The sequence below is a fragment of the Anas platyrhynchos genome, chromosome 15 (genome assembly GCF_047663525.1).
Source record: "Anas platyrhynchos isolate ZD024472 breed Pekin duck chromosome 15, IASCAAS_PekinDuck_T2T, whole genome shotgun sequence".
Lineage (NCBI taxonomy): Eukaryota > Metazoa > Chordata > Aves > Anseriformes > Anatidae > Anas > Anas platyrhynchos.
This window is the reverse complement of record NC_092601.1, coordinates 15,366,716-15,392,185: the sequence shown is the minus strand read 5'-3', so window position 1 is coordinate 15,392,185 and position 25,470 is coordinate 15,366,716. Positions and strand designations below refer to the sequence as shown.

The window sequence follows — 25,470 nt, the reverse complement described above, 5'->3', positions numbered from 1 at the left end:
AATTCTTCCCGTCCCTGTGCTTCTATCTTAAGACTGAAATTCTTACCAAGGCAAGTGCTTGCTGGGTCACATGCACCTCTCACTCCATTGTCCTTCTATCCTTTTGGTGTTTGGGTAGATGGTTAGCATCTGTTAAATACAATAGCAGCCAACTGAATTTTTGTTGCTGTTAATTTTTTCCTTTCCCTAAGCAAACATTGATCTGTGAGAATGCTGCTTGTCTTACTACTGTCCCTGAATACATTGAATTGCTATTTGCTAGCTGTTGTCTCTTCTGTGATTGACCCACCTCTTAATGTGTTCCCAGTGCTGAGGAAGACTACAGATCCAAGATTGTTTGGTGGCTAGATCTGAATGCTCTTCTGCTGCTGTCAGCAAAGATTTAGGCTGGGAGGAGGCGTGCCCCTTGTACCACAGCAGTGGCGTATCCAGCAGGTGACATGTAGTTCTGCAGGTATAACCCATGGGCAGGACTTTCAGGACTTAATTATTATGTTTGGTTGGTTTGTGATGGCTGTGCTAAGAGTAATCTTGATTACTTGATGCAATAAATTACAGGTCCCTAAGAAAGAAACAGTTTCGAAGGTAGTCCTTGAACACATATCCAGGTTCAAGTTCAAACCAAGCATGTCTGTATTTCTTTTCCTTTCCAAAGTGATTTTTGCTGCTGGATGTCTGATTTAGTGAGTGCTGAGCTTTCTTTCTCACAGCTGTGCCTTCAGACCGAAACCACTGACAGTTTAGTTCAACTTAGTTCATTACTTCCTATCCACAAACGTGTACACCACAACAGCTCTGATGTTAAAACACGTCCTGCAAGACTTTCCGTGCTGGGGATGTTCTCTGTGAGCCTTTGACTTGCTGTTGCCTTCTGACAAGTCACCGGTCGCTTTTGGGAAAACCGATCCTGAGCGTTTTGTGCAGCTTCCCTCAGGCCCTGGTCAATGCAGAGCCTGTCTCCCATGTGTGATGCACTTAAGCTAACTGCAAAAGGGCTGAGGGCATTAGAGCTTCTGCAAATGACAGTGTAATTAATCTTCAGCTTTATTCTCAGCATGGAATATTTTTTTCCTGTTACAACCTGACACACATGAAATGAAACTACAGCATGCTCTGATGTTGCAGTAAGAAAGTATTAAATGGCCCAACCTTTGACATTACCTGCAAGCTATTTACTATTATTTGATTATATTCTTGTAGTCAACACACTAACTACCCTGCTGTAAGGTTCTTGTCTTGGTGCAGCCGTGTTTTGGATGATGAGATGGGTCTTCGGGTTCTCCTGCAGTATTTCTGAAACAGGTTATGGATTGCCTGGTCTAGGTGAGTGCCCTGAAGCCATGCTGTGAGCCAACAAGCATTCAGACACACACATACCAGCTGCTGGGTGTGAGCATCGATGCTGTATTCAGGGTGCTTGCTCCCTGTACAGCCCTGTCTTTAACGATCTGAGCTCCTCCAGCCCCAATGAGTGGGGTCTCTGTAGGCAGGCAAGTGTCTTGTTTGATTCCCAGCAGCTTGCAAGGAATGGGGTCTTTGGGCTGCTCGTGCTGCACTCCTAGCCATCATGTAGTTAACTTCCAGCCAGCACCCAGATAGCCCCCTCTCCTTGTCCCCTGGCAAATAGGGCCCCCAGTGGAGTTACGCATTCAGGGCACGTTCCCCATCCCGCCCTGCTGGCTCGGGCTGGGTTAGTCATGCGTTTCACTCAGTGTGTCAGATCTGAGGCTGGCTGTCTCTCTCCTGCTCTGAGTCCTTGCTCTGTAAAAGACAGTAATCAACAAAAGGGTGGTTAAAGACGCGGAGCTCAGTTATAGGGTCTTGTCACTTCTTTCACTGTGATCTCGGGACTAAGGAGATAGCATTCTGAGTACAAAAGGGTTTGAGTCCTGGGAAAGTGGCTGAGGCTGTACTGTCCAACTGTGAAGCACTCACTGGAATTAGTGACACTGATGTGCAAATGAAACATCTGGTTATTAGGAGAAAGCTAAACGAAGACCTGATGCGATGGCGTTCCTCATGGCCCAGTTTTACTTCTGGGAGCTCCTGTTAGAGCTCCTAATCACTAGGTGGGGATTGCATCGTGTCTGTAAGTGTATGGAATAAACTGCTCAGGTTCCTTCACTTGCATGTGTTCTACCTTCAGGTATAATCTTGTGACAATTTAAGCACTTCCATAGCAACCAGCCTGTCATAAGCAGGATTACGGAGCCCGGTAAGGATGGAGGACACAAGGAATTTAGGAAGGAAGTGTCCCCTCGTGTAAGTATCCGTGCTGACGTGGAGTGAGGAGGGGTGGGCACAGTGATGTGCATTCAGGGAGGGGGCACACGTGTGGTATGAGCCATGTCCTTGAACTGACATGCCAAGGTCCTAAGAAGGTGAACCTGTGGGGTTAGCAGGTAAACCCCACACAGAGCTGGTCACTGATCTCAAGGCGCAAATGTGCAGACTGCCTTTTCTCAGCCAATGTGATTAAAACCTTGAAGGCACCAGGGCCATGTTCGAGCCAGCTCTTTTCATTTCATGCCTTCCTTCTTTCTGCTCCCCTGTCAAGAACACCCTAGGCCCACCAATCTGGATGGGGTAAGGTTGGTGTGTTACGAAACACTGACTGCATTATTTCCACTAGTTCTATCCGGAGAAGCAAATTAAAATGCTTTCTCAAAACACAGTTTACTTCTCCATTTAGTAAGAACCTGAGTTGGCAATTTTATTGTTGAAGCTGATCGGAAGAACCAGCAAAACCAAAAGCTTCCCTCTTAGCTCCTCCTGCAGTGAAGGCTAACGGTGTCTTGTGAGGTCCTTGTGAGGTCTTTCCATAGACGGTTAAGGGGAAAGGGAACTACTTTACTTGGACATGGCTATTGCCAGAGGTATCGTGGTGGGTTTTAAGCTGTGTGGAGTTAAGTGAGAACAGTTACTCAATGCTTTGTCAGAGCGTCTGAGCAGATGCCCCGGTCTGCTTTGCAGTTTATGCACCACTTGCTTGCATTCAATAAAAAGCTCCATGAAGATACAAGAGTCCTTGCAGGTATTTGTTTTATTGCTTCAGGGTATCTTATCTCAGGGCTGCTCAAAACTTTCTAGAGACTTTTTCCCACTTCTTGCAGTGTTCGGGTGATGTAACAAATGGTTCGATGGCCTCAGTAACTCAAAAGTGCTGCTTGGCTCTTTCCCAGAAGCTTTAACACCTGCTAAAAGGGTGAAGGATTCCAGGCAACTGCTGCCAGCCTGTGAGGGCTTTGAAAAGTCTCTTGTCAAAGATCCAGTTTCCTTCATAGCTTGGGAGTCGGATAATGTTCCCCACTAATCTGATGCAGTCGGTCTGAGCAGATCTAGCTGTGTGTTGCTGGTGTTTTTAGTGAGCTGATCCAAGTTTGTGGCACGCAATTGTGATCACAGGTGTTGACAGGGAAGAGGTGAGAGGGCTTAGGAGGCCATGACTGTCATCTTTTTAGCTTCAGAGAATCTTCAATGGCTGTATTTTGACTGCTGGTCCAGTAGTTAGTGAGGCCTGCCAGCCTCCCCTGGGCAGAGAATAACTTTTAGTAAGAGATTAATAGTCCCATACTGGAGTTTATAGTTTTCACTTCTCTTCGTGATTAGGATGCTCTGTGAAAGGAAGTTCACAGATGTGGTGTGAAATACCTGTCTATGAAGAGCAGAAAGAAGAATTGTGTGTAGGGAAGTATGGATCTTAAGTATGAGATATTTGAAGTGCCTGGAGGCACTGAAATAGCCTGGAGGATTTTTGTGAACAAGTTGGCGCATCCCACATTGTGATAAAGTCCCAAACAGGCAAACTGCTGATCTTCACAGGTAAGGATACCTGGTGCTTCAGAAGAGTTCTTTTCAGATGGGAAGTAAACTATGAAGAGAAATGTAGGTATTAACACCGAAGGTTTTTATGAAGCTAAGGAATGTGATTCGTCACTCAGAAGCTAGCTGGCCAAAAGTCCATCCAGCTGCAGCAGTGAACTGGAAGACACCAAGTTAAAAATAAACAAGAGAGGAAATGGCTGCCAGACAGCAAATAAGCCCCAATTCCTGGTGCAGATCTGATGAAAACGCATTTCAGAAACACAACAGCCAGAAAAGCTGATATAATGTATTTTCATGCTCAGCGCTGGGGAACCTATAAATTCAGAATGCTGATAGGGTAGCAGCACTGAAAGCTATTTTTAAAATATTTTGTTGTTTGTTTTAAGTGGAAGTGGCCAGTGCAAGAGACAACATACTGACATCATTGAAGCGCCACAAGGTGTGTGTTGGAAGGCAAGCCAAGCCAAAGGCAGAGGAACCACAAGGATGGTCCATAGCAGGAATCACCCATTGCTTTGCTGCCAAAAGGCTGTGGCCTTGATGTTGTACGGGAGGCTGGAGTAGTCTTTTCCATGAGCAAAGTCAGGATCTACCCTGACTTTGTGTTGCTTTGCACTGCTGCAGTACGTGATTGTGTAACAGTCAATGGACGAGGCAGCTGGCTGCTGTGCAATACCTGAACGGGATTTAATTATTATTTTTTTTTCTGGATCCTTCCTCATGTTCTGCTTTTAATTTCAGGAGGCTGTATTTCTAACTTCAGATGTGAGCTTAAAAACAAAACAGCAGTGCAAAGAGTGCGTGCCCTTGTACGCTGTAATCCGAAATGTCACCTTGCTGCCAGTCGTTAGTTACGAAGTGCATCGAGGAAAAGAGCCTGGATTGTGGTCAGAAGTTCAAGTCCCTCCTGTGACCTCTCCCCTGGGTGATGGGGACCTGGCACGGGGGGAGCACTGCCGCCTGGCTGTTCAGCTGGCACTGCTGAGCCCTGCGTGTGGGTGCTGTGCTGGGGGAGCCCTCACAGGGGCTGTTTTGGGTGAAGGAGCCTTTCCCTGGAGGGTTGTTGGGTGACAGTGCAACACTATGGTCTTGACATGTCAAGCTCTTTGGCTGTAGTGCTTCTGGCTTAACGTGGTTCTTTATGTATAGAAAGAATTCATCTTGAAGGCTGGTTATAAATCTAAAGGTAGCATTGGGAAGACAAGGAAATGTGACTTAATGGTATATCCAGCTCGAGACAGAACAAAACAACAAAAAAAACAGCTCAGGATTATGCTGCGAGAGGGGAAGTCTCAGTCAAGTTAGGACATGAAAGCAAATGTGCTTCCTTCTATCTCTTTATAATTTTGTCCACAATGAGTAGTGCTGCTGCTGCTATCTGAAGGAGAGCTTCAGTATGTTTCACATTTTCAAGGTCAGAGCTGCTGACTTTGAGACTGTGTTGGTGGGAGGATGTGATGCTTTCAAAATGCGAAACTGCAGCGGTGAGATGAGCAGCCATTCGGGAGGGATAGGGGAAGCTGCCTGTCTCAAAAGCAAGTGTCCAAAGAAGCTTAAATTTCCCAATGAAATACCAATGAATAACTACAAAGGATAAGTTGATCACAAGTGGAGAAACACATTTGTGTTCAGCACCTTTAAAAAGGCACAAGCTTTGCTTTGAGCTGCTGGGGATTGCTTTTACTTTCAGACATGCATTGGCATGTAGTGCACCTCTGCATCAGCAGCGGTATGCACATCAGGCATCAAATGATCCTACAGGAGCAGTGCTGGCAGATGAAGGCATGTCATGGTGATGGCATGCCCCCCTGGCTACCAGCGGGTGCTGAGGTGTGACAGTAACACTCATGGCTCTGTTAGCATGGAGGCACGGGGCATGGTGGCACACACAGAAGACGTTGGATCAACAAAGCTCCAAGCACCTAAAGCTTCGGCAGGGCATACAGTGTTTGTATTTCTTCCTCTAAAACCCATCCAAATAGCACCTACCTCTCAGCAGAGTGCTTTGCGCTGATTTCTTCCCCAGACGTAGCTGCTGTGCAAACAAATGCTGGAGGACTTCGTTTTGACAATGGCCCTCTCTGTCAAAGGCGCTTCAGCGCTTGCGAGTTCCTGGATTAGCATAGCAGGGGCGGTGTGAAGCAGTGCCGATAAGCGCGGAGTGTTTCCTGCTGAAATTATGACAGAGTGACTTAGAATTCTGCTGCCTTGCACATTTTTCAATCCCTGACTTAATAGGAAAGTTTTGGCTGCCTGAAGTGTCGCCACATCCCCTCTTGCATCTGTAAATTGCAGGAGGATTTTCTGGTGTCCGAGCCTGCAGCGCGCACAGGCTGGGGTTGGTGCTAGAAGAGGTCGTGCTTTGTTCTGGGAACCGCACAACATCACAAAATGCTTCCTCTTTTGTACTAGATTTTGGAAAACTCTTCTTTCTGATAACTCAGAAAAACAAGGTGTTCTCAAATTCTGTGTGGTGTATTTTTTTTATTGTTTTCTCGTTTGGAGCTTAGGTATGCTCAGAGGGTCCAAGAGAAAGTTTATTGTTGCCTTTTTCTTTACAAAAGCTTTGACTTTTTTTTTTTTCTAACAACAGTAAGGCTGCCTTTAACTTGTAGAAGTCAGCACAAACAAACTGACTTTAGTTTTGCCTGGTTTTACCCTCCAAACCCAGGAGATGCTGTAGTTACGCGCAGTCTCAGTTTTGCTGCATGGTTCGCACTTACTATCTGAATGTCTGAAGAGTGACTCTATTTCCCTGTGATGCATCAGACTTTTTTTTTTTTTTTTTTTTTAAACATCCTGTTTCTAAGAAGCAGGCAATGACTGATTCCGAATGGGTGCTGTAAATCATGCTCGTGTAGCACGCAGGGGTATTGTGCTGTGCGCAGGTCTCTGTGCTCGTGTTCTCTGCCATTATCTGCAGCTGTGTGCTCCAAGTCTCCCTAGTAGCTTTCTCTGTGGAAGTGCTCTGCACAAAATTCAGCATTTGGAATCCTAAATCTGACGTGACTCTCCCATCCCAAACGAAGCGTGCAGCTTCAGACCCTTTAATCATCGCTGTTTGAAGTGGAAGCTTGTGGCTTCTGAGGTCATGGTTACGCAGTCGCCAGCAAAGGGAAGGCAGCAGGGCACGGCCAGGACGGTGGCAGGCACGCTTTGCACCCTGCAGTTGCTCAGTGATTAAATCAAGGAACTGATCTGGCTGAGAACAGGTTTCAACACCGGCACAGAGGCAGGTCTGGGGGAAGTTACACTATAACTAGCCCTGGTGCTACCCAAGGCTGTCTGCAAACTTGAGGCCAGGGTGTCTGAGCTGCTGGCCACGGAACTGGATTGAGCGCCCGATCCAGATGCAAAACACAGTTTTCTTCTTATTGTTTAATTATTGTAACCCTGGTCTGGCTCACCGTGCACCCACACAGAAGGTTGGGTCTGGACATGGGTTGAAATAAATATCCCCTTTGCAAGCAAACCCCCCAGTGTTTTAGTGTTCTGTTGTGTAATACGTAGCTCTGGTCTGTCACCGTGAAAACACACCTGCGATGCGGATAAACCAGAGGCAGGAGCGAAGTGCCTGCGTACCATAGTGCTTCATCACTCAGAGAATCGGGGGTAAGGTATAGGTGGAAAAGCCCTGCATGCACAAAGCTTTGTGTTCAGTCTCTCTTTTGGGGTGTTGAAGCAATAAGCAGAATTCAGGAGACAAATAAAAAGTTCTTGGCTGACTTCTGTCTTCAAGTGACCCTATAGCTCTTTCTAAACCACAGTCCTTTTATTTCTTTTCCCCTTTAAATCATCATGGGGGAAAAAAAAAAGACACGCTTCCGGCTTTGGCTTATAGATTGGCTGTTTCCTGCTCTTTATGGCTTCTTTCTGGTTTGGAGGCAGGAACAGTGTGGGGCTTGGAGAGCTGATAGAACAAACCACTATACCGCTAGTGACAGGAGGTTTGTGATAACATTTTATTTCTGGTTATTCTATGGCTGCAGACTTGTAACTAAGCAGGGGAATATTGCTGTTAAGTGAACCAACACATCCTCTTCCGAGCTTGTTCTCTCCTTCTTTCTCACTGAAGACCATACTCTCCATCACTTTAACAATCTCGAGCTGTTCTGGCTGCCATTTGAGCACATGATTGATTTTTGATTTCTTTCCCTTTCTTCATCAGTGGATTGTATGTGACTTGATTGTGATTTGATGCTGCCACTGGCGTGCGCACACCTCCTTACCAGCAAAGTGTATTGCAGCTCCAGGAATGACACGTGAAATCCCACAGAGCCGCGTTCTGTTGACACCGAAGTCTGAGGTGGTGGTGTAATAGCATGCTACAGCTGGCCAGGCAGTAACACAAATGACAATCTTCACTAGATCTGCGGAGTTCAGCTGTGTAATGTACCTGCCGTCCCCACCTTCCCCGCGAGTTTCTCTGCTGCAAGGCTGCGTTTTGAAGCCCTTTGCGAAGTCGCACCTCTTTTAAAGAGTAATGAGGTTGAAAGCAAGATACAGGGCTGTGTGACTAGTTACAGCCCATCCATTTATCAGTGAAATTGTTTTCCAGTGCTGCATACAGAGAGAAACTGTCAAGCCTGATAAATATGCTTGAGCTTCTTCACTTCTTCATTCTCCCTAGAGCCGAGTTTCCAGAAAGAAATATTGATATGTAAAGGATTGGAGATGCTCGCCAGGGACCAACCTGGAGTGGAGACATGGCAGGAATATTTTATTTGGAAGCTGGCTGGGTACACAGTCAAAACAACAAACGGTTTCTTTTGTTTTATGAAGATTTTACTTGTGTTTTTTTTTTTTTTTTTTTTTTTTTTATTAGGAAAGGAAAGGAACTGAACTCTTCATACACTGAAGTGTCTGGGAGGGGACATCCTTTCAAATGTTTGGCACGTTGGAGATAACAGCACCCTTCCTTTAATCAGTAAACCTTTTGAATGCTTTTTTAATGCGGTGCAGAGCCAGCGAGTCTGGGCTTCTGGGCATCTTATTTCTGTGCTATGGTTGAAACAGCTCTTCCTGCCGAAATTAAAATCGGAAACGAGCTGAGCTACACATGCTGAACGAGAGGAAGGTGGGGAGTGGCTTGGTGGCAGGAAGCTTGCTAGCTCTGTTTATCTGTTCAGCAGTTTGGAAATAACTACTTTGGAAATGCCAGGAATTCGGCTGGATGGGAGCCTTTGCTGTCCTGCTGTCTGTGCAGGTTCGGTGCTGGGAAGAAGTGGTGCTCTCCTTGTCAGCTTTTAGTTCTAGTAAAACTTGTGACTAATACGGAAATACACACACGCACTCTCATAGAGAGGTGTGCCCTGACTGTGTCAGAGCCGTTGGTCTGAACAGGGATTTCTGCATGCTTGGTGGATGGGAGTCAGACGCCAGCCGATGCATGGGGTGTAGCTGGATGTGCTTTAACCCCAGTCACCCTGATTTGCCTCACGATATTTAAAGGTTATGCTGTTATTTCTGGGGTCCATGGATGAGACTTTAACTTTAGAACCCCAAACTCATTGAATAGTTTGTTTTTACAATATCAGCATCCAGGTCTGTATTTGAGTTCGAATTATCTTAAAGATCACAAGGTAAATGCCGTAGTGTGAAGTAAAATATAAACGTGCTTTTCCCCCTTGTTTATCATCCTGGAAGTAAATTCTTCCTCTGAAGGAGGAAACTTCTGCTTCTGAAGGACAGACAGAAGTGTTAAACGTGTCTTAAACATAAATGATGAGCCCTTCCTAAATGTCAGTGCTTTATATTGTCAGTCTATGGGCGTTTGCTGTTTACTTTGGGATGATCAGTAACTTCAGGCTAGCAATAGTTCTCAGGGGTGGGTTACGTTTTCCAGAGGGAACCACGAGCTCTAGGAATCATTATGTTAATAGGATTCCTTGGGTAGCAGCTTCTTCCTACACCTAGGAGAGCCATTGTGCCTGGAGAAATCACTAGGGAAATGAGCAACAAGGAGAGGAGGCTAAGCCTAACTCGTCTAGAGATCAAATGCTCCAACGGAGCGAGTATTAAAATAGCCTGGGGAGCCAAGAGGGTCTTTGGTGCCTACAGCAATGAGCTACATGAAATAAAGCTGCTTGAGTCCTGGGACATCACAGGCTGGTTTCGAGTGGGCCTCCTGTTAAAGGACTTGAAAAGACAGCCCTTACAAGGCAGCTTGTCCAACTTGATTAGATTTTATCCAGAGCTTGATTGAATTTGTGGACGAGATTATGAAAAGCACCACGACTGTCAGTGAGGTGAGCGGTCTTTTGAGGGAAAATACTCTAGCATCCCATAGGATAGTGCCTTTAAGTTTGCTTATGGATATGAGGATTCCTTGATTTAGTTTCAGCTTTTTGATATGACGTTCTTGCTGTTGTGCCATCGGCATGGCTAGTCTAACACATGGTTTGCGTGGTGCTATTTCCTGAACTTGGTGTTTGCTTGAGCCTGTCCTGATAGTGGAGGATTTTTTTGTGGTCTTAGTCCCTGGGACCATGGGAAAAGCTTTGATCCTCAAGCAAAGCAGCAAAAATAGACTTGCCTTGTTAGGGTGGAGTTGTGTTTGCTGTGCTTCGTTGCTCTAGCAGGTCAGATTAGACAGATAGTGACCTCTGGATAGCTTGCTTAAATAACACATCTCGATATTTGTGTAGTGGATATTGGTCAGGCTTTCACTGGAGAACACGGGGATTTTACAGCCTTTTGTAAGAGGAGAGGAAAATGAAGGAAAACCTCAATATCTTTTTCTCTCTTTTACCCAGGGTGAAGTAAATGATAAGTTTTTAGAAGCAGCTGTGCCTCCTACCCCACTTTTTTTTTTGCTGGCTTTGTTTTGGTGAGAGTGGCATTGCCTCCAGCCAGGGGACTGCACCAGCGGCGTGCGGGGACTGCAGGAGGGCGAGCCGACAGCGCTGCTCTGAGTTGTCACAACCCACTCTCACTGGTGTTCTTGTCTGTCGGCTGGTGGTACACATCCAGCCGTGATGCTGGAGAAAGGTCAGAACAATCTCTGACACACTTACACACAGCTGTGGCTGTTAACGAGGCAAGTGGTACTCTGTCAGCACCGGGGAGATCCCACTCATTGAAATTACGCTCCCTACCTCTTTTTTGTAGGGGTAAAAGCAAGCTGATGCAGAAATAACAGTAATTTCCAAGCCTGAGAACTGTGCTCATGTAAATAGCCAACATGGTTTGTAGTCACTGCACTGAATAATGAAGAAATCCAATCCTTAGCTGTCTGCTTATCAACTGTTTCCCCACCTACTTTTGTTGTATTTACCTTGAGGGAATTAACAAAAGATGTGACAGATATTTTTCATGGGAATTTGTACCCTTAGTCCATAAAAACTTTAAAAATGTTTTTGTACTAGGTGTGCTGGCAGTATCTGCCATTTCTCGCTGTCAAGAACGTGTGTGGGGAAGGTGCTGTATTTCCTGGAGCTTTTTTCCTTTCTCTAGCAGTGACAGTGGTGCCTCTTGGGGACTCCTCAGGTTTGTAGCAGCCAGACTATGGAAAAAAGCATCTGTTGTTCTAAAACACCTTCTCCCTGTCCCAAAGTCCTTTCTTCCCCAGCTGTACGCTTGTAGCTGACCTGGGATCTTAGATCAGATGACTAATATGGGCCTCTGCAGTATAATCATTAACCTGTAACGCTCTTCGTAGCTTCAGTGTGCTGCCCGAAGACCTTGCTGTGATCTTTGGTTTTGTTTTCAGTTGCCTCCTTGCAAATGTAAGGACAGAGACCTTTGGTTTGCTTTCTTTCCAAGGTAGTAGAAGTTAGGCTGTTGGTTTTGCTATTCAGATTTCAGTGGTCTTCTTCCTGTTCATTCTCTCTCCAAGAGAGCTTCGTAGGGTGAGCAGAGGCTGTGGCAGAGGTGGACCTGACCTGCCTGGCAGTGGCTGTTCAGACGAGGAGCTGAGCTCCTCCTGCCTGTGCTGGGAAGGGAGGCAGACTAGGGCAGGGTGTTCAGGTGGCTTTAACCCTCTCCGAGAGCTTCTGGGACATGGTGGTTTGGGGACTGGGCTGAAGGAATCACAGTCCTCTCTCCACAGCAGGTTGCGCAAAAAGACTGCGAGCCGTTCACCTCATCTTTGAGTTTTTTTGTCCAATTGCTGCACTTTTTTTTTTTTTCCTTTTTGTCTTACCAAGAGGTTAATTCCTATTTGCTCACATCTAACGTTGGTTTGGTTTAGGCGGTTGTGCTAGAGGAAAGCTGTAGCAAGCTCACCCGCAGTGAGCTGTCACACTCAGGAGCTAGCACTAGTTTTCCTCCTCCGCATCTGTATTGTATTTCACGATCTGCTTTGTGGCTGTGGCGGTGGTAAGCCCAACGGCTGCATCAATTACTTTCCCACATGATGCCAGCTTCTGTACTCTCTCCTGCTTGTCCTTCTGTGAGAAGCATTGAATTAGTTTTTTTATTATTATTTTTTTTTTGTAAATGCCAGTGTGGTCTTGGGCCTTGGAGTTGGAGCCCTTTTGGCAGAAAAGCCAAGGCTGGGTAGTGTCCCCTGTTGTGACCATTTTCTCCCTCACTTTCCCAAGTTAATGGAGTGAAACATCTACAAGAGCGGTGCTGATGCTGTGCAGTGCTGATTTTGAGGAGCATTGATGCCTTCTGGGTGTCAGCACTTCTCCGACTGTCAGACACGAGCACAACTGCACACATCGTACTTGTCCCCTCCATCCCGTCCCCATCTCTGCAGTGCCTGCTCGCTAGGGACAACCGGAACCACGGAACGAGGCAGAACGTGAGCTTGTCCCACCTTGGCTTTGTAGAAATAACCCAGAGCAGCTGCTCTGCATTGGTCCCGTGATTCGTGTCCCCAAGTCCTGCCTGCTCGGGCTGCCTCTCCCTGCTTGACCTCAGCTGGGGGAGTGCGATCGATCAGGCGGCGAGGCGCAGAGCCCAAGCGATCACGGTGCTCGTCATGCCTTGCTGTGGGCCTGCAGAGGAGGGGTTGAGCAGGGAGCTCTCATGCGTGCTGGCAGCCTCCTACCTTGGGCTCGTTGCTGTGCAGCTCTGGCAGGCAGCAGCCAATGGTAACCACGAGCATCCGTGAGGCCCGGCTCACCAAATAGCTCCTGCAGCACCTTGGTTTCGGTCTGAAGCGTGCAACTGCTCCATCGTGGCTTATTTTTCCCCTTCCCTCTGCCTCTCCTCTGCTTTCCACCCCCCTCCGCTGCCTCATTTTGTTGTTTTGATGAATAACGTTCACGCTGTTGAGTCTCTTGTTCAGTCTCAGGTTGAACTTGCTGCATTTATCACGCCCACGGAGCGCCTGCCTGTGCCTTGCAGCACGTGGGGGCTGAGCTGTCACCTCCTGGTGCTTCGTGACCATGTCAGGTGGGGTAGGTCATGCAGCTGGAGGCAAACCTGGGCCAGAAGGGCTCGTGCTTTGCCTGGCTTGCTAAACAAGCTGAAAATAGCCCTAAAATGGGGTCACCAGCCACTTTGCACGCAGAGGATCTCCACCAATTATGCGTGCCAGCGTGCGTGCTGTATGGCTGCATAACCATTTGGGGCCCGGGTGCAGGAGGGATGCCAACCAACTGCAGCGTGCCTGGAGGAAGGTCACGGAGCCGGTGAGAGCCTGACCTTCCCCTTGACCCCTTCAGCATGGAGAGGAGAAGGCAAGGAGGATCCAGATCCCTGAGCTGCCATCCCCTACCTGAAGCAGGAGCTTAGAGATGGCAGCATCAGGCAGTTCTCTGAGATGCACAGCAGAAGGATGGAGGAACTCTAACCATAAGTTACAAAGGGAAGCAGCACCCGGGTGTAATTGCTCATGAATATTTTTTTCCATAGTGCTGGAGCAGGGTCTGAGGGAAGCTTTGGAAACTCTAGCCCTCAAGACACTTGAAACTTGCCTGGACATGGCTCAGAGCAACCTCATCTGACTACGAAATTAGGCCCTACTTTTAGCAGCAGGTTGGACTACAGTGACCTCCAGAGGTCTCTTCCAGCCTGTTATTTTCTTTCACTTCAAGGAACCTGTGAAATTGAGGTTTCTCTCTGGAATCTTGTAGCAGTGACATGTTGACTTAGTGGAGTGAATGCTGTAAAACTGGAGCTGTAAATGTGCACATTTAACATTTATGGGAATTAATCTTTCAGGACTCTGTGGCGCCTGTTTTCAAGTTCCTGAGAAAGGAGACCAGACAGCTATGAGTGCTGCTTTCCCCTGCTCCCTGGGGTGCTAAGCTGAGGCTGAGTGCTGCTTCTGTTTTCCAGTTATCCCCTACCCCTCATTAGTGTGATCTCTGTTTATAAAATTTTCTTTCCATTCATACACTTCCCATATAATCCTTCTGAAATGTATTGACTCATGGCAAGAGAAATGTAAAGAAACTCCTTCTTATTTTATCTTTTCACTAATAAAGTCCAGTGGCGTGCAGGCGAGTTACAGCCTAACTGTAATGAAAAGCTAATCACCAGCCTTCTCCGCCCCCTGGGATCCCAGGGGGTTACTGGAGCAGCACAGTGCCCCAGTTTCTCATCCTCATGTGTGTGGTGTCCGAATTCTTTCTTGATTTGGTGTTTTCAGCGTGACTCTTGATAAGCTGGTTTGATGTTGGTTGGCTGCTACATGTAGGGCCAGCATCTGACATATGACTTTAGAAGGGGAAAGCAACTTAAGTAGCTTAATAGGATTTAGCTCTGTCTACACTGTCCTGCCAGAGCACGTTATAAACCACTTTAGTGGGATTCCTTCTTTAAATATAACCATGACATCAGCATAGGCAGAACCTCCATAAGAGCTCTGGGAACTCTCTTGTAAAATCAATCTCAAAATGCACTTGAAAAGAATTAATGAATGAATGAACGCCCGTGCAGGACTCGAGGTCTGGGATCCTATCCGTGAGCAGGGTGGAAGAGTATCTGAAGGAGGGCTGTGTGCATTAGCCTACCTTTTAAAGTGCCTTGGTTTCTAGTGTAAATGATGTATCTGTCTTGGGAAAGTAGAGCAGCTAACAAGCAGTCTTGTTAGGACAAAGAGGTGCAAATATGTGCTTCTTTTAACTGATATAACTGCCAGTACAGCAAAACAGCTCACTGTCCTTATATGTTCCCAAAAGTTGGTGGAAAGGGAGGGTAAGTGAGGCATATTTGTCCCTAAATACGTGATATAAAGCCAGTACTGTCACTCTTTTTTTTATTTTTTTAGGCCAATGGCCTTTGACATTGTTCAGCTTTGCAGGCAGATGAGCCTTTGTAATGACCAGCTTTGCTGAGTCGAAATGAGACCATTTCACCTCTGCTCCCAACCCACCTGGGAAACAGAACCCATGAGAAGAGCTGCTCAGACCTGGAGCTGCAGAGGGGGGTGCCCTCTGATTCTTGCTGTGGCCCCACATTGCACTTGCATCTGCGGAGATTTTCAATCTCTATGCACTCTTACCACTACCTCTTGCCCTTCTCCCATGAATGTCATTCAGGATGCGAATTTAAAAGCGTGTGGTCCCCTTCCTACAGCGTGCTGAATGGGCAGCAGGGGCGGAGGGGCCGAGCTGGGTTTGCTGACCCCTTGCCAGGATGCCGCTCTGGAGGGAGCGCCATCTGATTTCCCTCTGCTCGCTTAGAGGACCATCTGCAGCTCCGTTCTGCTAATGGCGAGAGCTGTTAAAGAAAGCATCTCTATTCAAACTGCATTTCCCTTCAGCATAGCTGCCGGAGGCCCTAATCCCTTCTCGGCGCTTGGCGAGGAGCCTGCGTGGGGCCTTTCTTAGCTCCGCAGCTTCCCTCGCGCAGGCCGCGGTGCCGAGAGGAGAGGTGGTTAATGACGCTCCCAGTCTTGTCAGTGGTGCAGAAACACAGCTCCAGCTGTGACTGTGGTGGGTCTTGGCTGGCTTGGAGAGGGTTTTTTTTTGATCTGCTTCCTCTGTTAGTCTCTCGATGGTAGTTTTTTCCTGGGTTTGAAGGTTCCCCATAGTGCATATCGGTTGTCTTCCTCCCTGAGGTGTCCTTCTGAGATTTTTTTTCTCCTTTAATGAAAGAGAGGAAAAATAACCAACAACAAACCACCCAACCCCCCAAAAAACACAAAACAAAACCGAGGAAGAAGTGGGGTGGAAATGCTTCCTGCACATGAATGAGCCTCTCTTTGGGAAGGGAAATGCACGGCTTCAAGTTGAAGGAAGAGATTTATTTTTATTTTTTTTTTAAACAAACAACTGTAATAGACTGTAAAGAGGAGGTTTGGGAGTGAATTTAGGGTGAGAAGCGTGGCAGCTGTTTGTCACTGCCAGCCTGACAGTTAATGGCATGTCTGCATTGTTTGTACAAGAGGGGCAGCTCAGGGCCACATCAATAGGTGGGTCAGAGGTCTGTGCTCCTCCTGCCCCAGCAAGTGGGAGGAAATCGCTGGCCCCATGGGATATTGCCCCTCGCCAGTCCTTCGTGGCCTCTCCACATGACTGACATCCTGCATTAAAGCTGGCTTCAAATAGAAATTATTTTAAGGAAGATGTCACGTGGAAAGCTAGCAATAGCACAACGGGTTGTGACTTTTTGAAGATTTAGGGCAGTTCGCCCTTGATTTTGCTCTCTGTTCCTTCCCAGAGGTCAGCCAGCAGGGCAGCTGTACCAGTGTCATTTGCTAATGTAATCAGGAGAGCTATTTCTTTCACCTTGTAGCTGGCTTATTTTGTGTTATGGACTACAGTAAGTTTTTGCTGTGCAAACGGCCATTTGACCTGCTTTAGTTGTACAGAAAAATGCCAGTAAAGCTGAACGGGGCAAATATAAATGGAAATGCAGTGCCCCCCCACTTTTTTTTGTCATTATTTTTTGTTGCTGCTGTTTTTCCAAACTTCTTGCTTTAGATTCTGATGGTTGGCTTCAGGTTTCAAACTGATCACACACTGGACATGGATCTCCAAGTCAAAGACCCCTGAAAAGCATTGATGGAGCCCGTTCACATCACTTCTGTGCAAGTGCGGGAGCCCAGTCATTGCAACTTGCCTTCCTGTTCATTCAGTGCTAACAGAAGCACGCTGAGAAGCCACTTGAGGTAGATGGGTTATCTTGACCAGGAAAGTATCCCTTTTCTTCTTAATTAATTTTTTTTTAGACTTAAGTGCTCATAAATGCCAAAGTATGTGTTAGAGCTTCTTAGTTACACTAGAAAATAGTTCAACTGGTGGCTTAATCCTTTTGCCTGATAGCTGCTCTTTAGGAAAAGACCTTTTCACGGTGCCAATGATATGAAGCAAGCTGTAGAAATGTTAGTAGGCGCGTTGAGTTGCCTTTCAAGTCTAACATTAGTAACAATTTGACGCTGGGGTTCCCATTCCAATTTGGAATTGCTCTCGTTACTCTGCATCACTTTATGGTTCAATGCAGGATTTTCTGGGTAAGATGTCATTCTGTAAATGATTCAAGAACACAACCCCTGTGGCCCATCAGTGATCATGTTTTCTACATTTGTCTTAAGTATTTTCATATCTCTTGGGTTTCTGCTTGCTTTCTATATTCCTGTGATACAGTCAGAAGACTTTTACAATACTTCTGATTGCAAGTTCTGATTCCTTGTTCCACTTACAGTTGTTTAAAAAAAAAAAAAATAAAAGTGTTTAGTGTCCTTTGCGGATCAGTTATGAGTCTTTCTACAAAGCTGCTGCTCTACCCTGAAAAGTCTCCTTAAAATGAGCTCATTTGATATGTCCGAGTAGACATTGGAGTATGTTATTTGCACACAGTGCTTGGGAACAAAGGTAAAGCTGCTGCTTTTCTGTTGATCCTGGGGTGCCTTTTCTCTCCAAAGCAAATGAGCTTCTTTACTTGCCTGTGTGCGATCAGTGAGCTTTACCAGATCCTGGTTCCAGTCCCACCAAAATTAGTTGGAGGTGGAAGGCTGCAGTGATGTCACTATGGGGATGAGGCACTGTGCAGGGTCTAGTAGTGGAAAAATATAAAAAGAAGCCTGCCTGACTTTCCAGAATCATTTCAGTCCAAGTAGGGTTGTTAAAAATATCTTCTGTTAAAATGAACTTCTTTCATATGGAAATTTTGGAGACAAATTTGGAAAGTCAGTGTGTTTTTTTTTATCTCGTGGGGTAGACGGGAAATGGCCATACTCGATCTGTTTTTCCCTACTTTGATATGTCTGCAAATCATGAGATGCACAGAAAAGATGCCAGCAGAATCTGCAAGGAAGAGTGCTTGTGTGCACGCTCTGGATGCAACTGGATGCTTATGCTGTTAAAAAACTTGAGGGAGTACCTTCTTTGTCCAGCAAAGCTTCTTGATTTATGCATGTGATGTGATATTGAATTACTGAAGGCGATCCGTCGAGTCCCAAATAATGTAAAATAATGACCGAATCAACCACATTATCTACAACTGTCATGCTTGTGGAAACTCCTGTCCCTGATGATGGGATGGGCTCACCCTGTTGATGGCTTGCAGTTCCTCTGGGCAAAGTTTCCACAACTGGGGTAAGATTTTGTTTTCCATTGCACTTGGGGGTGGCTCTTCTCATTTCCGCTCTTCCCCAGTGCTTTGTTTCCTCTTCCAAACAGAAATGGTGTGGGAAAGCCTCTGAAAGCAGACTGGAGACTGGCTGTTCATGGGGTACGGCACGGTCGGTGCAGCTGGCAGTAACCTCCCTGCGGGGCCTCTCCTGCTCTGCACATCCGAGCCGAGCACTGAGCCCAGCCTTCAAGCTCTGTAGTGGCTCTCCTCTGGTTTGGGGGGCTGTTTTAGGAGAAGGTGATAAAGCAGGACACTGCCGTGTCATTCCCTGCTCCGTGCTGGAAAGGACAGGCTTTAGGTCCGGCAGAGGAACAGGAGAGAAGAAGGGGGTGCATGTGGTCATCTCTGCTGAAACGTCCTATCTTTATACAGGACCTCTGCAACTTACAGGAGCACTGTGAATGCTTGGGTTTCAAACCATAAGAAACAGTTAAAGAATAGCTAAAAAGAGCTGGTAGCTCGCAGTAAAACACAGACTCCTTGCAGATGGAGGCATGAAAGAAAATCCTTGAGGTTGGCATCCGCTCCAGCATATGCACGGTCAGCGTAGATAGGTAAAAAATGTGGTGTCCCAACTCTTTGCTTAATAGTGAGTAAGGATAGGTTTAATAGTAAGGATAGGATTAATAGTGAGTAAGGATGAGATTTTTTTTCCCCCTAAATGAAGTGCATTGTCTGAGAGCCCACATTGTAGGAGGGGGGAGGGAAGAGGAGGGAAATTGGATTAAGTCACTGGGCTGCAGGCCTGAGCATTTCCTGCCTTTTTTTTCTTTTTCTTTTTTTTTTTTTTTTTTTAATATACCAGCGCTGCCGAGATCACGTGCTGAGCTGTGCAAGCCTCCCCTGGTCCCTGGCTGCGTGCAACAGGCAGCTTGGCAGCGCCGCACCTCACCTTCGGGGAGATCCAGGCCAGCGAGAGCAGAGCTGGGGCTGGGGACTTGGCTTGGCAGGGGAATTTGTGCAGCGCCTGGGCTCGGGCCAGGTAACGCAGGCACTGCTTGCTTATCCCCGAGTTGTAGGAGCATTAAATTCGTGCTGCCTTTGTAGCGCGGAGTTTCTTTCCATTATCCAGTTTGCTGGAAAATTACCTTGTGAGGAGATTGGGTTTTAAGGCTTTTATGGGTGATACAGCTTTCGAAGCGAGGAAATAAAGCTGCTTCTAAAAGGCCGAGTAGAGGGACCGCCGTTGGTCAGGAACGCGTGAATTAATCTGTTGTGGGAAGGGAAGGGCTGGAGAAATTGTGCTGGTCTGGCACGGGCGAGCTGAGCGTGCACGCGAGCTGTGTGGGAGAGCTGTGCAATTCTTCTGGCGCTCCTCTTAATGCCCTTCGCCTTAATATTCCAAATATTTATTTGATCTTTGTCTTTAAACAAAGCCGGCTAATAGGTTTAATGTTATCTGACTGGGCACGTTAGGAAGGAGTGAACTTCTAAAGCCAGAGGCCCGTTCCCAAGGGGATTCCTTACACGTTTTGCTGGTCTGGGATTTGGAGCAAAGACCTGCATGAACACTGATGCGCCCGTGGTTTTTTTAGAGCCCTGCAAGGGAATTTGCAGAATCCCCAGAAAGGAAATCCTCCTTTTCAGCGAGAATGCTCATTTGACAAGCTGCCAGTTCTGAGCTAAGCCTCATTTAATAAAGATTTAGTCTGTGGGGACCTGTCAGTGGAAACTGAATTTGGTGAGTGTCTCATTCTTTTCATCGCTGCAGCGCATAGAGTTTTTCAGCCAGCATTATGGAGAAACGAGGGATAAGAACATCCAATTTAGAGGACCCCCTTACCTCTGGGAATGTTTCCTTGCCGTGTAAGATGGAGATTGCTGAGTTGGTAACAGCTGAGGGAATAAAAGGATTGTTATTTGACTTCAGCCCAATAGGATGCCGGTGTTCACTGCTGATTAGCGTGGCTTAGATCTGCATTTGTGGGCAGGAAAAAAAACAAAACACAACCCAATTGTTAAGCAAATCCTTTCTACTGGGTGCTCTCCTCCCTTTGGGTTGTGATAGGAGGTGCTCTGATGAATTCTAGCACCTGTCCCCATGCAACCTATGGAAGCTGAGGTGTGTAGATGTACCTGCACTATAAATTGTTAAAGCACAGCCTCAGCCAAACTCTGGCGATGATTGTATTTCATGCTTGGTATTGCAGTAAACCAGCTATCAGCAAGGTTATGTCTCTGGCCTCTGCGCCGGTGGCTTCTGTGAATTGTACCAAATATAAGGGCAGTGTTGAAACTGTTTAATTATGAAGTAAGGGGTCAGAATGTTAACGTGGAGGAAATGATGATAATTTCTAATCAAACTAGCCTTGTTCTCAGTCGTTGCATGTACAAGGGCACTTGAGAAATTAATCTGAATTAACTGGAGGAATAAATTCAAAGCAGATTAGTTAAACCACTTTAAATGCACTAAAGTGAATTAAACTGCACTGAATTAAGACCATTTTAGTTAAACTACATTAAACCCCTGTGTGAACACTCATTTGTAATTAAAGTGACTTTAGTTCACGGCTCTAATTCCAATTAACTCTGGAATGCCCTTGCCCGTGTGGATTGCCTCTCAGCGTTAAGGAAGCTAGCTTGGCTGTTTAACCAACCTGGTTAACCTGCTTTGGGCTATCTAGTCGTGTTACACGTTTCGAATGTAGATCTGTTTTATTCCAGTGTCTGCTGTCTTGTCCTCAGGTGATTAAATGAAAATAAAAAAATATGCATGACATAATCCTTGGCATTTTCCTTTTTTTTCCAGCAAGGAAAGCCAGTAGCCAAAAAAGCCGAAGGCAAAGCGTTGGCCTATATTGCCGCTCCAGTGTGGGCTTGCTCTCAGTGCGTGTGTCTGTAATCTGCTGCGCTTCCTTGCAGCGTGCTTTCCCTGGGAGATGTCTGCAGAAGGAGATGAGACGGTGGAACCTGGCCTCCGTTTCCATGGCGCTCTTCCCCGCTGCTGAGGGATCCCGAGCGAAGGAGAATACGGCTCAGTGCCGTGGGAAAAGGCTCCTCCACAGCACGTTTCCTGCCCAGCCTTGCTTCTCCGCTGCGCTGAATGCGGCGATTGGCCTGGGAAGGCCTGTCCCCCAGGCGGAGGAGATATGGATGGTTTAGTGCTGAGATCAGTCGTGGTTTCCACATCCTTCCCCCCCCAGGCCCCGCAATTACATTTGCCAATACGTGGCTGGCTGGGTTCCCTAGAAAGTCTGCATCCTTCTGTGGAGGCTGTGGGGTGAATGACATCCTGAGACAGTTCGGTGTCTCGACAAACGCCACACACAGCACTCTTCACCAGAAGGGAGATGAAATGAAAATGGAGCCTCTGAACTCTCAGCACGATCAGAGCGAGCTGATGAGGGGTCAGAATGTGCTGCTGCTGCTGCCAGCATTACACAGAGATCAGTTTGGTAGGATGTAATTATTTATCATCTGTGAGTACATGAGCTTCTCAGATGTTCTGAGGTCTGCAAAAAAGGTGTGGAAAGTAGTGTGGGCATGACACTATCCCATAGCAGTTTCTTTTCTTGCTCAGAAGACTTCCGTCCTTGATGGAATAAATAGAGATGAGTGCTGCTTTGGCAGCAGCCCAGTTTGCTTCATTTGTTCTTCTGGGTGAACGTTTTTCTCTTCCCACACTCCTTTAACCTCTTCTCTCTGTTTTATTATCGCAATCTTAAGTCACTGCATGGAAATCCAGAAGGAACATTAGTTGCAGATTGAGTGGAAAGCTTTCTCTTGGCAAACGCTAACTTAAAGGTAAAACTATAAACAGCTCTCAATCTGGCAATGATTAAGGCAGCTGTGTTGTTGAAATGCTCAAAACCTATAGCTGGTAGGTTTTATATTTTGTCCTGTGGGTTGAAATTACAAAGTTTAAGATGAAATAATTTTCAAATTACCGATGGAAGCTTAAAAGCAAATCTGCGTGCTTTTCGGGAACTGTCGGAAGACTTCTAGGTTTCCTCTCAAGTTTCTTTTTGAGGTTTTAGTGGACTTTATGACTAGTGGTAAATTAGCAGTGCTATCCAGAAATAGCTGTCTTCTATTTCATGTGAAGTTGCTCACTGTGCCGGACTGCTGTTGGTATAGTTTAGGCCAAAAAAAGTGGTAATTGGAAATTGGATAGGCTGAAATTGGTAAAAACTTGTACTTAATATGGATTACTTGGAGTCTGTGTGTATTCAGGATTAACTTTCTAACCCCGTGCTGCTGCCAGGACTACCTGTGCCAAGTAACCTTTGTGGCAGAGGGGAGGTGGTGGGAGGACAAGGCCCTAAGCCAACACTGCTGTCCAGTCAAGGGGCAAACCAGCAGGCTTCAGGCAATGCTAAACCATGACATCTGTGTGCAACCCAGTGTTTACCTCCTGCATTGCAGTGCTTCATTTATTTATTTATTTTTGAGGTTTTCATTAAGAAATGTGCCTAAATGCATCTTGTCTATCTCCTTTCTCATCCATGTAGATCACTACTGCTCTTCTTGACTACCTTTGTGATTACAGTTCCTTACATGAGGGCACTTCCTGCTGGGGGACGATGGAGTGGCATGTACATCCCTTAAGTGCAGTTTCAGCAGCAGAAATTAGCCTTCCAGGACCACAGAGATCAGAGAGATACTCACGGAGCTAACGATGTAGATCACAGCTGGGGACTTGGGGGCTGAGAGAGCTGCAACCTGCTGTTTGGTGTGGGATTTTTCAGCCAGTAGGCAAGTCTGTGTATTGGCTGAGTCAATCCTGGAGACTGTGAATCGTGCTGTGCTGAAGGCTGATCTGCATCCACGTCCTTGGGTGTTACATCAGCACCCAAGGTACCCTCATACCATGCGAACACTCCTGCCTCTGTAGAGCTAACCAGCCCCAGGGGTTTTAGTGGGGGATGTTTTTGCCATGACTTATATTTCTTACAGCGATGGTGCCTCTCTCTGCATGGGAACCTAGATGTTTTCTGCCCCTTTTTGTCCTGTTATTCCCATTGAGAGGGTGAATGCCACGAATCCTGGCAACCCAGGCGGAGCTGAGAAAAGCCATTAACACTGCAGCAGGCTGTTGAGCACAGTGCATGCACAAGACCGAGTGTATTCAGGTTTCACAGTGCCTTTCCAAGCTAGCAGTGCTGCTCGTGGTTACTTCCCCGTGCATTGCTATTAACTTTTATTTTGAAAGAGCTGCTGAACACTGCAGCTTCGTCTCCTGCCAGTCTGGCTGATACCACTTGGATTTACACTCATTTTCAGGGACTGCTCTGTCTCCACTTCTGCCATTAGTGTCAGCACAGTGGTAAAATGTTGCTCCTTGAAGTTGTCTCCGTTTTCCTGTAAGGGCAGTTCATGCATCATTCACTATAAAGGTTCTGGTAGTTCAGCAAATGTTCGAAGACGAATTGATGCTCTTTTGTGGCAAAAGGCCCAGTGCGTAATTTTGCATTTACTTGGGATAACGTGGCCTTGGATAACCGAGTCCCAGATTTAGTGTTGCAGGATAAAGTCTCTGAGGGTTTATCCAGCCTCGACCCCCTTTTTTAAATACTGTTATTTAATCCCAACAAGCAGGCACAGGCATATCTTTGGTTGCAACCAGGCTTTCACTGCCAGCCAGGCTCTGGGTCCTAAACTGACTCATCAGTCAGAAAGATTAACAACCGCTCTGCTGGATGATTTCACTTGTTGTCGTGGCACATATCCATTAATGGAAAACAAATATTCTCTGCAAAATGAAACACAGATCTGGGTGTACTGGCCAGCCAGCCCCTTTTGGCTAAAGGCTTATATTTAAGCACATATTAAAGCATCCCTTCAAAGTGAGAACTCCAGATTGCTTGGTGCGTGGCAGTCTTTGTGTGTGTGCTCTTTTCTGTTTGTTTGTTCCTTCTCAGGGAGGCTGTTCCTTTCCACCTGGAGCTGCAGAGTGATTTCTTTGCTAATAAAGTCTCTGGGAGGACTTTTCGGTGGGTTCTTCTTTCCGGAGGCAATGCCTGTTAGCAAGCAAGGAGGGCCGAGAGTGCGAGTGAAGAAGCGCAGGCAAGCTGTGTGTTACCCGAGCCTGAAGCGTTTAAAAAATAACCAATATCCCCAAGGAGCTTTGGTAGGCTGAATGTGTTGGTTAAATTAGTACTGAGGGCTCGTACATGGCAGGCCTTAAGAAGTGGGAGAAGTTGGGTCTCCGAACGCAGCTTCCCTCTCGAAGGCCTCTTTGTGCTCAGGAACTCGAGCGGTGCACACACCATCTGGCGTAATCATGGGAAAGGGGGATAGTGCTTTTTCCCTTCCAGCCCCGCTTCTCTCACTTAAAAATCCCAATGTTCAGTTTCAGCTGTTGAGTTTGGGGAAGGTGCACCTGTAAGCTCCCCACATCCCCAGTGCGCTTGGTGAGCTCTGGGTCGCTTTCTTCAGGCCGCGAAGGCGCACAGCACACAGCGACATGGATCATCTGTCATGCAGCAAGAGAGCCCTAACTGGTGTGAATCTCATTATGTACATCTGATGGGCACTACAGCCCATAAATACTGCCGTTTGCTGGGCTGGGAAGTACTCAAGTGTTGTGTGGCTTATATAGCTTGCCAGAATTCAAACACAGCTGGGAGTACCTATGGAGTAAGATGGGGGAGAAGGAAGGGAAAGGAGAACCTCAGAAGAGGAACTTGCTACCAGATTCCCTTGGAAATGTTCACAAATTTTGCTGAGAATCTTGCTGCAACTGCGGCATTCTGTGTTTCACATCTTTGACCAGGAGGCAGTTGTTGCTTCAATCAGAAGGAAGCCTATAAATATTTTAAAGGAATTTCTGCATGGGGAGGAAAAGAGAGACTGAGTAAAAAAACTTAAACCTTAGCGTTATGTTTGCTGCTACAGATCTATGCCTGCCTTCCCAATATTGGGGCAGTAATAGGTAACTTGGGTCCTCTACAGATATTTACGTTGTTTTTACTACATTGGCATTTGTCACTGCTACCCAAGGGTTTGCCCAAAAACACTTCTGGGTAAAATAACATCCTTTTACTTCATTCATTCACTTGAGAAAGAGTGGCTGGATTTAGTGTTAGAATTCGTTTAGTTTTTTATTTAACAAAAATGTTTTGCATTTTTGGGCTTCAGCCAGGATTTTCTGAATAAAAATAAATCGGAACGGAGTTAAACACTTTCTGCCTTCCTTTCCTCCCAGGGAACAGCTGAATAGAAATAGGT

The 25,470-nt window shown here is 46.4% G+C and overlaps 1 protein-coding gene across 4 annotated transcripts in view; it reads left to right on the top strand.

Moving 5' to 3' along the window:
- TTYH3 (tweety family member 3) overlaps nucleotides 1-25,470 on the top strand; it is a 78,235-nt gene that overhangs the window by 11,575 nt on the left and 41,190 nt on the right. The window lies entirely within an intron of this gene.